The sequence below is a fragment of the Chinchilla lanigera genome, unplaced genomic scaffold (genome assembly GCF_000276665.1).
Source record: "Chinchilla lanigera isolate Chin_1 unplaced genomic scaffold, ChiLan1.0 scaffold00027, whole genome shotgun sequence".
In the NCBI taxonomy this organism is placed as follows: Eukaryota; Metazoa; Chordata; class Mammalia; order Rodentia; family Chinchillidae; genus Chinchilla; species Chinchilla lanigera.
Window position 1 is genome coordinate 13278992 of NW_004955428.1, and position 16549 is coordinate 13295540.

Sequence of the window (16549 nt, forward strand, 5' to 3'; positions counted from 1 at the left end):
GTTTTGTCTTATTTCCTAAACTCCCTCAGCAATCTGATTTAAGATTTCAAGTGAAATCTAATACATGACTTTAAAAAATAGCAAATTGTAATAGATATTTTTCTCCTTTGCCAGCATCTGCACACTGGCTTGTGTCCCCAAATAAAAGCTCTATTATATATAGTAGTCAATTTCTCTGTATTAGCATGGATCCATTCAGACATAGATGAGGTTTTTAAAACCATGACCATGGTGCTGTATCTTTTCATGTTGTCCTGATGGTATTTCCACCTGCCTTTCTGCTATCTGCAGTCTGACAGTACACCCACCTCCACCCACATCCAAGAAACCTAAATTTAATATGTTGAATTAGCACTGGAGGACTTGTGTTCTCTGGAAGACTCAATACTGAATCACTCATCAAGGAGCCCACCTTAACCTCTACTGACGGCGGAGGGCAACACAGCTAGTTGCTAGGAGTGTGCCATGGATGTGACACCAGAACCTCACAGAGCTGTCACAGATAGAAATGAATTGGCAATACTATAATAAAATTGAAAGTTCCTTACAGCATGTTGAAAATGAAAGTCAAGACTATTGCAGTGATAATGAATTAATAGTTCTCATATCTCCCGTTAATGAAAGCAAATGCCTAAAGATGGCTTCTGAGAATGTATATTCCATGAAGGTCAGCTATCATTTGGTAAGTGATATTTATCTCACTGTGACCTATTTGGCCGTGGCAAAAACATTCAAAGACCGGCCAACTTTCCTATTTTTAGGCTAAAAGCATAATTCCTAGGCAGTGTCAGACGTGACTATCACATCACACTCCTGTGAGTCACTTGGAGGAAACCCTGCTCTAGCTCTCAGCTTTGCTTTTGTTCTGCTGTCACTTGCCCTGGGGAGTCGTTTAGGTTGCCTGTGATTACTCCAGTCAAGAGAGCCGAGCTGGGCACGGGGCTGAGGCAGGAGGATTGAAAGTTCGAGCCAGGCCTGCCAACGTAAGTGACTTGGCGCAACTGACCCTGTCTCAAAAAATAATAGAGGGCTGAGAGGAGCTCAGTGGGAAGGCTCTGGGTTCAATCCCAAACACCAAGAAAAAAGTGCTAGATACCCTGTGAGCACTGGTTTATTCTCAAGAGATTTCTCTGTTACAGCCACACAAGACCCAACTAACCCTCATGCAGCTTGGTGTAAAGAGCCCCATAATACTGGCATGTGCTTTTAAATGCGGTAGAAAGTATGATTTTAAAGGCTGTGTAATACTGCTTCTAAGTAAAATTTTTAGAGAAAATACAGGCTGTATGTCGCATGGCTTAAATTTGTTTAAAAAAAAAAAAAACCCAAGGAAGAACAAATTTAAAGATAGATCCACATATGCTTTGGTTGGTTATAAAAACAATATAGGCTCATCATAAAAAAGATGTATAAGAGGTGACCAAAGTTTAGTTAAGCAGTCAACCTTTTCCAAAACACCTCTCCAATTCTTTCTGTGTGTGGAATTAGAATTTTTCTCTTTGTTGTTTGTTTTGTTTTTTTGTACGGGAAGTTGAATTCAGGACCTTGCACTTGCCGCATGGGCGCTGTGCCACTGAGCTCTATGCCCGGCGCCTCGGCCGCGGAATTAGAGTATATTCTATCCAAGGCTTCAAGCTCAAGATACCCCCCAGACTCACTGGACTGCCCCTGCCCTGGAACCTCCTAGTGAATGCGAGCTTTTCCCTCCAGAAGGCTCCTGTCAGTCCTCTGTCCGGTGCTGCCGTCTGCCTGTCTCCCTCCCGCCCTCACTGCGCATTCACGGCCTCTGGTGCGGCTGCTCCCCTGCTTTGAAGGCCTTTGGCGGCGCCTTTCTAAAGAATCCAGACCCTGCTCAGGCCTCCGCCCTGCCCCTTCCGCCCCCACTTCGTTAACTGCTCCCGCGGACTCCGTCCACCCTGCTCTGCGAGGGCTTCCAGAGCACAGCCCGGCTGCACCGCTCGCAGGCCCGCTGCTCCTCTTCCCTGCCGCCGGCTGACTCGCCCAGTCCTGGGGACAAAGTCAGGGTCAGCGCCTGAGGCTGCACGAGAGCCCGCTCCCTCCCTCCGTGGAACCTGGAATTACTATTGCGGTGTGATTGCGGCTGCTGCAAAGCCAGGGCCCAGAATTATACTCGATGAGGCCGAGTTTCCCCAACCCCTCCTATGTGCCCGGCCCGTTTTGCTAAACGAATGTGTGAACTGAGAGGGTGAACTCAGCAGCCGCCGCACACCAGCCCTTGCGAGTTCTGCTTACTGGGCTTGCAGTGCATCTGAGGAGTTTCTGTGCTGTCAAAAGCAGGTCGAAACCGCGAGACTAGGTGCTCCCAGTGCCCTTGCAGTGTGTGGACCCTGGGGTAGAACTGTGCATGCTTAGAAGCGTGGAGCGTGGCCGCGTGCGCCAACACAGCGGCCGTCGTGACCGCTCACCTGAGCGCCTGTGCAGTGGGGCAGCGCCGCAGCAGGTGCAGCTGGGGCGGGGGTCCCAGCTGTTTTTCTTGTGGGGAAAACATCCACCCCTCACGCATCTCACGCGGGACTCGGGAGTCTTGCCCTGCGTCACAGAGGCACTCCTTGCGAGGCCTGGCCGACGCTGTGCTCCGTAGGAAAAAGACAAGGTAAGAAACATTTACATTTGATCTTCCCGGAGACAGACTCCAGTTTCATCCAAGGATAATGAAAACGACCCGGCCTGTTGTGCTTTCCCGGGGAAGAACGCCTCACTCATGGGGAAAGACCTTTGCCCCTGCAAGAGTAAGAAGTGTGAGAAAGGAAAACAACTCTATCGGAACAAGTCACCTTTCCAAGTCAGAAACGCAGGGGCGGATGGGCGGGCGCTTTCAGCCGGGTTCAGAGGCTGCGTCCTCGGGAAAGAGCTTATTCCGCAGAGGTCAGCGGCTTTCTGTTGCGCAAGTTTCTCGACTTCGCTCACCCTTTCTTCAGGTGTAGAAAGGGACCGACGTACTAAGTATTTGGAGGTGGCATGTAATTTTCTTTTTTAAAGTAAGGATCCGAACAATCAATCCTTTGTTGATTAAGTGGGTAGTTCTAAATCTAAAAATTGTTCACTAGCTGGGTGTGGTGGCGCACGCCTGTAATCCCAGCACTTGGGAGGCTGAGGCAGGAGGATCGGATCTCTTGAAGTCCAAGGCCAGGTGGCTGGGGATTTATTTAGCTCAGCAGCACAGCATCTGCCTGGCAAGCGAGAGATCGTGAGTTCGATTCCCGGTACCGGAAAAACAAAACAAAACAAAAAAGTCCAAGGCCAGCCTGGGCTACATAAGTGAGTTGAAGGCCAGCCTGAGCGGCATAGTAAAACCCTGTCTCAAAAAGACAAAAAATAAAATAAAATAAGAACTATTCACTATTTGGCGCTAACAAAGTACATCTGACGTGTGATAACATGGGATCACATTACTAAAGTTCAGCAATAATGCTAGGAGACAGCTTCCACATTTATCGATGTTTTCATGTGCCAGTTTGTGATTTCTTTGGAATCTGGGCTCCCTAAGGAGGGTTATCTTGAAACCATCTGAATATGGTGACCCTGGCGTTAGCAGAAACGGAACTGAGGGATTATAGTAGATTGTGAGAACCCACCATGACTGTCTTTATTGCTGAACAGTAAACTATTCTGTAAATTTGTCAACTATTTTTAACCAGAAGCAAAATTGAAAATGCCAGGTGACAGCCATGAGTTCACCCGTGTGCTTCCTGTTGAGTTTCCCACATTCGTTTGCATTTTGTTGACCTCTCAACCACCACAAAATAATTCAGAATCGCTTCACAACCCCACTTATGTTAAGGCGTAGTGATTAGCATGGCTAAATACACTGACATGTCCTGTTCAAAGGTTTCCCACAAATGACTGATAGAACTCTTTCTTGTAAAGCAAGTTAAAAGTTAAGTCACCCTACATGACTAGGCTCACATATCTTTAATGGATTCTGGGGCGGCCAGAATTTAATTCCGTTTGGAATCTCATTATGGTTATTTTTATATGGCAACTAGACCAGTCCACAGTGCCCAGATGTTTGATCAAACACTACCCTAGTTGTTGTAGATGTGATTAGCATTTAGAAATCACCCTCCTACCACGGGTGGACCCATCAACAGCTGGAGACCTTAGTACCAAGACAAGTTCACTGGGAAAGAAGCAATTCTGCCACAAGACTCTCAACCTGCTGGTCACCTTAGGGATGCGGAGCTGGACATGCGCACAGCGCCACTCTTAGCTGGGTTTTACCCAGCCAGTTGCTGGACTTCAGCCTTCACGACAGTATGACCCAACCCTTTGCAGCGAACACAAGTGGTACTCAGTTCACAAACGTAATGCGTTCCCCAGTTCTGTGGGGTGAAGATGGCCACGGTCATGTTTGTCACCTGATGCAGAGTGAACCACGCTATTCACAAACAACAGCATTCCTGAGCTGAGGTACCAGGGTAAATCTCCTTCATTCTCCGCTACTGCTTCCATTTCTTCAAATAACCTAACAAACTGGTACAGGTATTTCTTTTGTTTATTTGTTTCTTTTTAGGTTTTGTTTTGTTTTTTTTTTTTTTGAGACAGGGTCTTGCTATGCAGTTGAGGCTGACCTTGAACTCACCAGTAGCCCAGGCTGGCCTTGAACTTGCAATGATCCTCCTGCCTCAGCCTCCCAAGTGCTGGGATTACAGGTGTATGGCACCACAACCAGCAGTGTTTCCTAGTTATTATGCGATTTAACAAGTTTTACTTCATTGTTATAATGAAGAACTCAATTTTTAATTTTTTATTTTTATTAGTACATATTTGCAACGACCCTAATCAATGGGAAGACTTCCCGCATGTACATAGCACATCTTCATTCTTTTCCTTCCCAGTCTCTTGCCCTTCTTCCCCTGTCTCTAGATCCCCTTCCCAGTTGCAAAAGATCTATTTCCCTGTTTACTAGTATCTTTTAGTTTGTTTTTTAAATTTATACTCTGGGTTTCTCATATAAGAAAAACCATGTGACATTTAAGCTTGTGTGTCTGGTTTATTTCGCCAAATATATGGTCTCAAGGTGCATTCGTTTTCCTCCCAGTGATTCAAAATCATCCCTCTTTATAATTCAGTAGTACTCCGTTGTATACAAACACTACATTCTCTTTCTGCATTCATCTGTTGATGGACCTATGGGCTGTTATGAGTTGTGCAAGGTTTAGCTGTTATGAGTTGTGCAACTATAAACACGTGTGTCACTGTAATGTGACATCTTCTAACTCTTTCAGGAAGATGGCTAGCAGGCAAACAGCTGGGTAGAATGAAATTTCAATTTTTAGCTTTTTGAGAAATCAGCCATACATAATAGTTGTACTAGTTTAAATTCACACCAACATAGAAAGTTTCCTTTTCCCTTATAGCTTCACCAGTCTTTGTTAATCGTTTGATTTTTTTTTTTTTTTTTTTTTTGATGATAGCCATTCTTTCTGAAGTAAGATAGAATCTCAGTGTTATTTTACTTTGCATTTTTCTAATGGTTAGAGATGTTGACCATTTTTTTTTTCATGTACTTACTGGCCTTTAAACTTCTTTTTTTTTCTTTTTTCTTTTGTCTTTTTGAGACAGGGTCTTGCTATGCAGTTCGGGCTGGCCTTGAACTCACTTTGTAGCCCAGGCTGGTCTCAAACTCACACAGATCCTCCTGCCTCAGCCTCCCGAGTACTGGGATTACAGGCATGTGCCACCACGCCTGGCTAAGTCATTTCTTCTTTTCTTTAACCTTCTGAGAAGTATCCATTCATTTCAGTTATCCATTTTTCGACTGGGTCTGATTTTTTCAACTTCTTTATCTATTCTAGACAGTATTCCTCTGTCCAAGGTATAGCTGGCAAACTTTCGCTATCCTGTAGGTTGTCTCTTTATTCTGTTGGTGGTTTCCTTTGTTGTGAGATTTTTGATTTGATATGGCCCCATTCATTGACTCTTGGTTTTATTTCTTATGCAGTTGGGTTCTGTTCAGAAAGCCCTTACCCATGCCTATGTCTTCAAAAGTTTATCTACTTGTCTTCCAGCAGATTGTTTCTGTTTGAATATTTAAGTCTTTGATGAATTTTGACTTTAAACAGATCCCTTCTTGACTTAGTTCAGTACTTAATATGTGACCCAATAACTTTTCAACCCGAAATAATACATTTACCAATGCACTCTCCATTGTTCCAGATAAAACTGAAATAACTTTTTGTCTAATCTCTGAAATAAGATTTTATCAGATGTCATGAAACTGACCAAGAGGAAAGATAAGATAATCCCCTTTCAAAGTCAGTGTACCAGGGAAGTTAAAGAGCCTGATCTGGTCATTTTGTTCGGAATCACTTTTTAAAATATTTTTAAAGGTTGGGCGTGGTGTCTCACACCTATAATTTGAGCCCAGCTTGGGCAACTAGTGACTTTGTAAGACCCTGTCCCCCAAATTTTTTAAAACATTTTTTTAAATTTTAAAAGAGTTGCGAATATAACTCAGACTGTGGGTTTCATTCCCTGTACCATGCCCCCCAAAAATAAAATTATTTATAAACACACTTAATTATGGAAGGAACATGAAACCATTCTCTTTGGGTAGAAAAAAATGAACATTGCGAAAAAATAAATAAATAAACATTGCACCTAATGGAAATGTTTGAATTAACTTTGCCCCAACTCACATTCCTAATTCTCTCCAAAGATGACCCTATCTTTCAGTGCAGTGTTCATATTTCTGATCTTTTCATAAGCATTTATATTCATACAGCTGTACCTGTGGAAACTGTAAACAAACCGCTTGGCTTAAACTCTGGCTCTGTCACTCACAGTGTGTGTGACTTGGAGCTAGACACTGAACCTCTCCTTGCCCTGGTGCTCAATTCTGTAAAATACAGCAAATAATAGTACCCAATTCGTAGGGTTGTTTTGAGTCCACCATGTAAAGCATTTGGAACAGTGACTGACACATAACAAGCATTAGAAAGGATTAGTTATCATTCTTTTTTCTAACATAAATGACACTAGGGGATACTTTTTCCTAACTTATTTAATTCATCAATGTACTTTGGAAATGTTTCCATAGTATTACAGATAAAACCCCTTCTTCCCAACAACTTCAGTTATCACCTTCCACGTAATGATTTAAAACAGTTCCTAGAAAACTATCTGTATCTACCCAAGTCGTGTATGTTTTTTTCTACATGATTTGGTGGAGTAAAGTATCATGGGTGCTTGGGAGACAGAAAGCATTATGAGAATGTTTTCTGTGCCGATGTCACCACGGGGGATGGCATGGGAAGACCTCGCAATAACCTGGGACAGACGCTTCGTCCTCGAGGTGTGGTTTCACTTACTGAAGGTGGTGACTCCCCAGAGAGGCAAAGTGACCGTGCTCTCTGTCTTGTTTCTTCTTCCAGCAACTTGCCGCCTCGCTGCCTTGAGTGAGGCCAAAGCTGTGTTTCAAAGGAGGCTGGAGAAGAATGACTGGTGTGGTTAAAGGTGAGGCCTGCACTGTGGATCCCTTTCCTTTTGCAGTTCCCCGTGGGAGGCTGTTAGGGCTTGTGTCTAGATGCCTCCCCCAAAGCCTCATGCAGTCATAGGCGGGGCTTTTTCAGAGGTGGCTGAATCTACAGTGTGTGATGCTGGGATCGATTCATGGTGCAGCCCTAGGATCAAGGGCACTAGGATAAGGGTATGAGTGAGTGCTACCTGCCCTAAGGGTAGGTAGCCTGGATAAGATACAAGGGACAGAAAGAGGCTTGTAGATTGTCCCTTGTCGTTGCTTGCTTGTGTTTGCTGTTTTCTGCCTGCATGAACTATTTCTCCTCTGCAATACCCTCTGCCATGTGCCACCCTGCCTTGGAGCTGTCAACTAGGGACTGAAACTGCTACAAACTGCGAGCTAAATATACCTTTCCTCCTTTAAATGTGGGTGTCGGGTACTTTGTCTCAGCGAAGAGAAAAAAAGTAACTCAGACAGAAGCATGTCTGTCCTTGGGCCCAAGAAGGGTCAGGAGTCGCTGCCGCTTGTCTCTGACTGTTGGCATCCATCCCAGCTGGGCTGGACGTGGGTGGGGAGCAGCTGGGCTTCCCGGGTCCCCCACACCTGGAAAACCAGAGGACTGGGGAAAGGGCGCTGGAGAGGAGGGGGAGGAGGCGCTCCTCTGGGCTTCCCAACACTGCCTGAGCCGGTCCCTGAGCGTTCTCTGTCGTAAACGCCGCATCCGGTCCAGCCTGACACAGAGCAGGTGTTCAGCATATGACTGCTGGTGAAATAAACAAATCAACTGAACCTTTGCTTGCCCTAGCAGGACAAAGCGTATTTCACATTTTTTAAAGTAGAGGAGGGATTCCACTAGCAACACATTGTTTAAAAGCAGGAAAGACTGAGTCGAGAACTGCGTGGGGAAAGAGATTCTGTTCTTTGTAGATGCATCGTGAGAAGGAGGCGCTGGGAAGGAAAAAGTAACCTGGATTCTCTGGCGGGCACTACAAGGACCTGAGAAGATGACGGGCTCCCAGCAAGTGCTGCTGTGGCTTCTGACAGCGCCCCGGCGGCCGGTGGAGCCTTACCTGCCCGGGTCTGTCGCTGTCACCGGAGGGGTGAGGGCGCTCTCCCCGGAGGGGCTCGGAAGGGAGAGCGCAGGCGCTGCCGAAGCAAGGCCCGCCCGGACCAGCAGGACTCCTGCCCCGGCGCCCTGCAGGGCACGCCGGGCCGCCCTCCCCGCTCCTGGGTCAGCCTCGGAGACGCCGCCCGGGAGCCTGCGCCGCGCTGCGTTCTCAGAGCGGCCGCGGGACCCTCCTCCTTCCGACTCGCCGTCACTGCTGGCGCGGGGCCCGTGACATCTCCTGGGGGCAGATCTGCAGAGCCGCAGGGCCCCCCTGCGCCCCGGCTCCTCTCCCGCCTCTCCGCTCGCCACCGGCTCCAGCCTCGGCCGCAGCGGGACCCGGGCCTTCCCGGCCGGCCTGCTCCTGCACCCGCCACCCACCCAGCCTGCCCGCAGCTCCTCCGCGGAGGCCCGGCCTCTCCCCGCACCCCCGCCTCTGCAGCTTCCGAAAGCGCACGCCAGGTGGTCTCCGCCCTGAGAGGTCCTTCCGCGGGTGACTCCCTTTAGGACAAACTGCAAGCTGTCAGCAGCCACCTTCGATCTGATGTCTCCCGCACTCTGCAGGCAGCGCCCTCTTGCCTGTCTGGACAGCCCATTCCATCTTCCTGAAACCCTTTTTGGCTAGCTAATTCCTGTTTCCCTCTTCAAGACAGAATGCAGCCGGGCGTGGTGGCGCACGCCTGTAATCCCAGCACTCGGGAGGCTGAGGCAGGAGGATCCTTGCGAGTTCGAGACCAGCCTGGGCTGCAAAGTGAGCTCAAGGTCAGGCTGAACTGCATAGAGAGACCCTGTCTCAAAAAGACAAAAAAAAAAAAAAAAAAAAAAAAAAAAAAAAAAAAAAAAAAAAAAAAATACGGACTGCAAAGACCCCTTCCTACCAGCACCCACCCCCAGCCTTGAGCGCCTCCCTCGGTGCATGCGCTGTGACGCAGCACCTGTACCCTTCCCTCGATTGATCAGACACCCCTTGATCAGACACCCCTGCATGAGCCTATCTTTGTGTCTGCTGTGGTCCAAATGTTTGCGGCCCCTCCAAAATTCGCCTTGATCCCCAACCCCTGAGGCAATAGTGGCAGCAGGCCCAATCCTCCTGAAGGGATTAACGCCCTAGAAAGGAGCTCCAGGCAGCAAGTTGACGCCTCCGCTCTTCCGTGTGAGCACACAGCTTTCGTCTCCTTTCTGCCCTCACATCTCCTCTGCCGTGCAAGGACATCCAGGCGGCACCTCGCAGCAACACGCTCAGGAGACACTGAGCCTGCCAGCACCTTGGCCTTGAACTTGCAGCCGCCCCAGCTGTGAGAACGTAGATTTCTGTTCTGTATAAACTGCCAATTCCTTGTTATTTTGCAACATAAACAGACTAAGACAGTATCTCTAGCCCCTACGACAGTATCTGCTAACAAACGCTAAGGAATAAATAAATGGATTTAGCTGTATTGGGTGAGTCCTGAAGCAGAATTTATTGCTTAGATTAGCCCCAGAAACACAGCCCTGGAAATTGCTCCACAAGCACAAAACCTGAGGTGAGGAGCATGCTAGTTTTCACCAGGGCAAACCCACCTCTCCATTGCAGGGTCAGAACCAGCCTTTGTGAATCTTTTGGGAATTAGGAGCAGGCAGATCTGCCTGGGGCAATTTGCCATCCACCAAGCCAAATGGTCATTCTTCACCAGATGGTCTTGGAGCTGTTATTTCTTCCTAGTCACATGTCCGAGCTGACGCAATCGCGTCCCAGAGGTTATAAGAGAAAAGTTGCTGACATTCACGTCTGACGGAGCCAGTGCCTTGTTTCTGTTTCTGTGGCAAAGGTTTTCTCAACAACAGCCTCCTTGAGAAGTGTACACACACACAGCTTGCCTGCCCAGGCCACAGCGGGAGCCAAGGCTGGAGCTGTGGCTGAGTGGAAAACACCGAGCTCTGAAGGAGCAACAGCCTAGTCAGTACTCTCACCGGGGAGCTCAGAGACGGCAAACATACGTCATGCCCTGTAAGAAATAAGAACAGAAGTTGAGTCCTAGTAAGAGTTTTCAAGTGGGTCCCACGGCTAAATGAGTGCTGTCTCTTCATTCAAACAGAGAGGGCAAAGGAACACGATGGAACATTCCACTGGGCCCAGCAAGGATATGTAAGCTTTTCACTGTTACAAATGATGCCATAAATGTGTCAGTCCAGATGAAGTTCAGGTGGTTTACTAGCAAATGATTGTGTCCCTCGCTTGTTTGCATTTGTTGAACTCAGCTGGCAGAGAGGAGGAGGTCAGCAGATTAGGGGCCCAAATCCACAGCCTACACCAGATCTCAGAGTGCTGGAGAATGCTGGGGGAGGGGCAGGGGGAGGGGGAGGGGGCGGGGCTTATCTGATTAGTCAGCAGAGCAGGAAGAGATTAAAAGAGTGTTTTTCAAATGAGAATTCCTTCCCTATCTCCATTCACAGGAGTATACATTTTTATTGCCCTGGTTAAGATCACAAAGATCAAGCGTGTAAATTCCACACTTGTAAGTATTGAATCTTTAGAAGAAGGTACAAACTCCAACTCTAACTGGCCTATATTTGTCTCCTTGCCTGTCATGAGGACCAAATACCTGACACCTATGATTTAAAGGAGAAGAGGTTTATTTTGGCTTGTAACTTCAGAGGGTTCAGTCCATGGTACATTGTTTCTAAGGCAGAAGCATCACTGCAGAGAACATGTGAGAGAAAGACCACTCAGCATATGGCAGATGAGAAGTGGAGAGCAGAGAAAGAGCAGAGAGGAAGGGTCTGGGGACCAGATAGAGTCCCCAAGGTCATGTCCCCATGATCCAATTTCTCGTAGGTCCCACATCCTAACAGTCCTTTCAGCCATGAATTCATCAGGGGGTTAACCCACTGATAAAGTTAGTGCTCTCACAATCCTATCATTTCTCCAGGTATCTCTCAATCCAGTCAAATTAACCATCAGGATTAACAGGTACACTGCCCCCATTTTATCTTGCACGTGGTAGACAGGGGCAGTCAAAGTTTTCCTCGAAACGGGCTTCATTTATGACCATCAATGCCTCAGTCATCAGCATTTCTTTTGCAGTTAAATTCTTTGAAACAAATATATCCTGAACTTCCCATGAAGAAAGGATATTTTCATGAAAGTCTATTCATTGAGGCCTTAGGTAAATTATGGCCCTAGGGTACTCAAAAGTCACACTCTCTCCTCACACAAAGCAGGACCTAAGAGTATACTGGCTCTAAAATGGGTTTCTAGCTGAGCAGCCAGCAGCATGCTGAAGTGGCAGAGAATAATTCTGGAGAGTCAGACAGACATTCTCTTTGGAAGCTCTGGGTCCTCCTACAACCAAGCTTAACAAAGGTATTGAAAACTTGGTTCAACACAGCTCCATTGCACAGCAACCAGTTACATATTCAAACTATGGAATACAATATACAGAACCCTCCTCTCTTATCTACAACTCAACTCAGTTTTTGTTTTGAATTCTCATTTTCCTTTGTGAAGGATTAAGGTGGTTCCAGACCCCGTGAAGCTCCTCATATCAAGTAGGGAAATCTGTTTCCCCGCCCTTTGAGTCTGGACTGGCCATGCAACTTGCTTTGACAACAGAATGTAGTAGAGATGCCATATGTCTTCTGAGCTACCGAATGAGGCCACACAGTTTCTGCTCTTACTCTCTTGGAAAGTGTTCACCATAGCGTGAAGGAGTCTGGGATGAAAGATTTGTGGACAGCGAGTTCACAGCCTGGGTTACATTGTGAGTTCAAGGTCAGCCTGAACTACTCCACCCCAGGCAATCGTGATGACTGCATGAGGGGCCCAGGCAAGACCAGCAGAATAGCTAAACTCTGCCGAGCTGACCCACAGGAAGTATGAGCACAGAAACAGTGATTTGGGGGGAGCGCACCAAGTTTTGGTGTGATTCTTAATAAAATAATAGGGAACTGGTACACTCTTGGTGGGAAATGAGTTTGGTTTAAATTCAATCAATTGAAAATTTTCTCATCCACAGCTTTCCCCCTGAAGTGGCCGGTGAGGTCCGCAAGGCTTCTGTCAGCTCGTGGCACACAGGTGCTCCGATGGCACCGCCTGCCTCTTTGCACCTGGCACCATGAATTCCCAGTTGGTCTCTCCGCAGCGCTATCCCGAGTCCTACAGTCTATACAGACATCCCTTGTTGAACAACCGACCTGTTTGAAAACCGTTTGGACTTGTAGTGTGCCACTTGGACGCATGACCCGTCTTTTTTTTACGCAGTTCTGTTGTTTATAGAGTTTCAGTGTTTTATTCTTGTACGATCCATTTTGTGTGTATAGTGCTGTAATTTCCGCCAATTGTACTGTACAACACAGTAGCTTCATGTTCTGTTATATATTATATATTACAGGACTGCATGTGGCAGTTACACAAACAAAAGCAAAGTCATCAAGGTGGACTTTCCCTTGACCATTTCCTTGTGTTGAATATTGTAATGTACATAGGATATGCAATTTGTGATTTAGTGACCCATTTGTTTAACAGCTAGTCACAGGTATGTGACTTAGTCATTAAACAAGGCGTGTTTATTGCAACCGCTGACAGCATTCCCTCATCCTAGCTATGAGGCCACTCCAGGTCTTCCGTTCCTTAGGGCCTGCCAAGCCACAGTTGATCAGTTTTGGTTGCTCCTCAACATGCCGGGCATACAGGACCCCAGCCACCCCTGTTGCCAGAGTCCCATCTGCTCTTCCCCCCACAGTGGCATCAGGAACGCTCCCGGGGCTGGCTGATCCTAGGCCGCTGGATCCCTGTTGTCTGTACGCTCATCTGACTTGACCGGTGAAGGGGCACCGAGGGTGGTAGAGGACCCACACTCGTCTGGGGAGTCCAACTAATAGCTCAGTGTTTTCCCTCCTACCTACCTCTTTCTGCATTTCCCAGCCCAGCCAGTTGTGCGGTAAAGTTTGGTACCTGAAGGTAAAAAAAGCACCCCTTTTCACTTCACCTACTGTTCTATGCCTAGACTGCAACTTCTGCTCAGTGCCAAAAAGATCATGCTCTTATAACTAAAAATTCTTTTTCTTTCAAGTACTCTACCTCTGTTATCAGCTTCAGATTTCAGTATGGCATTCTGTGCATTATATACATTTAAAAATGTAGATTATTGTTTCCTGTGCATAAATCATTATATAAAAGGTATGGTCACACTCTGCTCATTACTGGTGTTTTGTTTTGTGCTGTTTTGCTTCTGCTAAGCTTTGTCTTTTCCTGTTCCTATGTACAAACCTAATATGCAGCTTCTAATTGCTGCACGTTACACCCTAGATATTCACATTTTCTTTTACCTCCTCACAAATGATGGACCTTCACATTTAAAGTTCATGCTGTTCTATAAGGTTATATTGCAATAAATATCTTCATCCACCTTCCCTTGAAAAACTGTCTAAAAATTTTATGTACAAGATTTCAAGTACAAGAAGTGAGATTCCCAGCTACAAGGTATGCACGTTTGGTTTGAATTTGCACTGCCAGATTGTTCAGACCAGCTGCACAAACATTACACTAGCTCTGAAATCTTAACCCCAGCCCTAACCTTAACCCTAACCCCAACCTTAAACCTAACCCTACATCCTTTCTCACCAGCAATTCATATCCTTATACTGCCAGCCACTGGTAATGCCCGGTGTTCTAATTTTGTACCTAGCTAGTAAGTGTAAAGTGATATCTTGTAATTGTCTTATTTAATAATGACTTTGCACGTTTCTTAACTGTCTGCTAGTTTGAGAGGACCCTTTGCTTTTAGTGAACTGCCTGTTCGTATCCTTTGCTTACTGTACTGTCTTTTTTTGAGTGAGTGATTGGGTTTTGGATTTTTGAGGCAGGGTCTCACTATGTAGTTTAGTCTGCCCTTGAACTCACTATGTAGCCCAGGCTGGTCTCAAACTGTGGCAATCTTTCTGCCTCAGCCTCCCGAGTGCTGAGATTACAGGCATGCACCACCACACCTGGCTTGTACAGTCTTTGGAGGTTCCTGTCCTTTTCCTGTTCATAACGGGCTCCTGGAATTCTAGAGAACTGTCTCTGAGCACTTTTAATCATGGCAATCACCTTTTCCAATCTGACATCACATCATAACTTCGGCCCATTATGTCCTTCATTTAACAGAAATCTTTAATTTTCATTAATCAATATCTTTTGTGCTTTATGGGTTTGTTATTTTTCCAGTTTTTATTTTTTATTAGTATATGTTTGTATCACATGATGATTATATTCATTATGATTATGGATTTTCTTTTTGTTTTTTGTTGTTGTTGTTTTTTGTTTTGGGGGGTTTTTTTGAGACAGAATCTCACTATGCAGTTCAGGCTGACCTTGAGCTCACTATGTAGTCTGGGCTTGCAACTATCCTCCTGCCTCAGCCTCCCACGTGCTGAGATTACAGGCATGCAGCACCACATCCAGCTGTTTTTTATGTTTCACTCAAGAAGTGCATCCATACTTTCACCTCAAAAATAAATTCCCCTATATTTTCTCCTACTAATTTCATAATTTTATCTTTTTCATTTAGATCTTTGAACCACTTAGATTTCACCTTATATGTCACTCTATGAAGACAGCAGGTGTATTTTTCTGCATAAAATGAGTACATTTTTTTCAACAACATGAAGTAAAAAGTATATCCTTTCCTTCTTTGCCTACCTTTGCTTTATGGTATTTTCCCAGATCTGAAGCTGTCTCTGAGTACTTCACTTTGCTCACTGTTTGTCTATTGTTGCAAAAATCACTGGTTTTGTTCCTACAGCCCAGCAACATATCTTACTATCTGACAGCCCTTTGTTCTTTATAAGGGTCAACAGCTATTCTTGAGAGCTTGTTTGGAAGTTCTAACAGTGGAGTGCAGCTACTCCTATACCCCTGACCCAGGAATGGTCCTCCTCTACTGGGGGTGGTCGTCCTCTTCGACTGACCACACAGCTTCGGCCTGAATGCACATGGAGCTTTGAGGTAGGAAAGGGAAAACCCGCCCACCCAGTCAGATCAACCATCAACCCTGGCGATCGGTGGGGTAACAGTTGTTGCAGCCAGATCATCTCATGTCCTATTCTTGGACTTTTAGTCCTCCATATTAATTTAAGAGAAAATGTGTACATTGGGTATGGTGGTGCACATGTGCCATCCCAGCCCTCTGGAGGCTGAGGCAGGAAGATAGCCACAAGTTTGAAGCCAGCCTGCACTACAAAATGACATCCTGTCTCAAAAAAAACCAAGTAAATAAATAAATAAGGTGCACTGGGAGGCTGGAGAGAAAAAGCTACAAAAAATGACTTTTGCCCCAGATGGCTCACTTGAGAGGTTAGTAAGAATTGCCTCCTTGGTATTCTATAGCTGTGATGAGGAGGAGGCCAAGGAGAGAAAACAAAGAGACTGAGAAAAAGCAACTGCTTTTGCTGCAGCACTAAGAGAAACAGACCCTAAGTCTGATTCTCGGGGCCCCAAGAAGAACTCAATGACTGCATTCATCTGCTATCACTGTTAAAAGCCAGGCCACCTCAAGAGGAACTGCCCTAAGAAGCCCCCTGGGCCATGCCCTGAATGCAAAGGTAACCACTGGAGATCAGTCTGCCCTCTAAAGCAGAGGCCCCAGAGCTCAGACCCATCCTACCAGTTAGTCTAACAGGAATGAGGGGGCCTGGGGCATACTCTGCCTTCTCCCTCTGGCCAGACTGTCATCTCCATGGAGGAGCCCCAGGTAATCATGACTATAGAGGAAAAAGAAACCAGCCTGTTGCTAGACACAGGTGCAAGTCTCTCGGTCCTTCTTTTCAACCCTGGCCTTCCTTCCAGCCGTCACACCTCACTGAAAGAAGTCACTGGTGAAGAGGTAGTACGCTATTTTTCACAACCCTTAGGCTGTAACTACTTGTTAGATCTTTCTCGCGTATCTCTGTCTTCCCGAGAAACCACTTTGAACATACCACCATGTATTACAGCAGCCACT

General features: G+C 46.2%; 1 long non-coding RNA gene across 2 annotated transcripts; it reads left to right on the forward strand.

Moving 5' to 3' along the window:
* The first annotated feature begins 9420 nt into the window (after positions 1 to 9420).
* On the forward strand, positions 9421 to 14361 carry LOC102003990. 2 transcript variants are annotated; one of them, XR_001234443.1, is made up of 4 exons: positions 9421 to 10575; positions 10664 to 10713; positions 11022 to 11083; positions 12584 to 14361. It is a non-coding gene; the product is annotated as an uncharacterized LOC102003990 (long non-coding RNA). The 2 variants fall into 2 exon arrangements; XR_261302.2 differs by having other exon boundaries at positions 9421 to 10713.
* The last annotated feature ends 2188 nt before the right edge of the window (positions 14362 to 16549 follow it).